Source organism: Lipotes vexillifer, unplaced genomic scaffold (assembly GCF_000442215.2).
Source record: "Lipotes vexillifer unplaced genomic scaffold, Lipotes_vexillifer_v1.1 scaffold1268, whole genome shotgun sequence".
Taxonomy (NCBI): Eukaryota; Metazoa; Chordata; class Mammalia; order Artiodactyla; family Lipotidae; genus Lipotes; species Lipotes vexillifer.
In genome coordinates, this window is record NW_006789000.1 from 309,027 (window position 1) to 309,747 (window position 721).

A 721-nucleotide genomic window follows, 5' to 3' on the forward strand; every position below is an offset into this window, starting at 1 on the left:
AAAGAGTGACTGGAGAATGAGGGGAGGAGGAGGTGTTAGGGACAGACAATGACAGAATTTCCTTAGCTATGGCTGGTGAGCCTTTCAACCCCGACCATGCCTTCACAAACTCTCCAAACAGGTGACATTTCCTGTGCAGCCTGCATGCCCACCCATCTCAGCTCCAGCTCACCTCTCTCTTCTTAAATTTGTCTCAGACCTTCCACCGTCACACAGCCTTCGATGGCTTCAGGATACCGTGTCATGATTATACACAACAAATAACAAATGAATACATAATAAATAATAACTTGGGATCTGAGTGATGTTAGAGCCAGGAAAAGGCCTTGGTGGCTAGCTGGTTTAGGCCCCTCCAATCCCACTTCACAAACGAATTAACTGAGGAATGGAGGCCCTAGAGACTTATCCAAGCTCCAGCCGCCTGTATTACATACAAAACAATTAAATACAACAGCAGCCAACAAAACGTGAGCGCTCAAAACAACACAGTGCGGCAAGCACTCTAGATATCCGCATTTTACAGCTAAGCAAGACAAATCTCCCAGCGGCTATTTGGTCCAGGAAATTCATGTATTTCCTAGCCCCTTCCTGGGGCAGTCGTTCTCTCCCACATCCTCCCTGCGCCCCGTAATCCCAGCACGTCACTACGTAAAGCACACACGCGCGCGCGCACAGACACACACACACACACACACACACACACACACACACACACACACAC

At 48.7% G+C, this 721-nt stretch overlaps 1 protein-coding gene across 2 annotated transcripts in view; it reads right to left on the reverse strand.

Annotated features, from left to right (window-relative positions):
- ZNF248 (zinc finger protein 248) overlaps window positions 1-721 on the reverse strand; it is a 17,574-nt gene that overhangs the window by 16,251 nt on the left and 602 nt on the right. Inside the window, exon 1 of one of the 2 annotated variants that reach the window (XM_007461904.1) lies at window positions 173-264. The exons of the other annotated variant lie outside the window; for it this stretch is intronic. The gene's annotated coding sequence lies outside the window, so the exon portion shown is untranslated. Of the gene's footprint in view, window positions 1-172; window positions 265-721 lie in introns of those variants that run through there. 2 annotated transcript variants of the gene reach the window in all.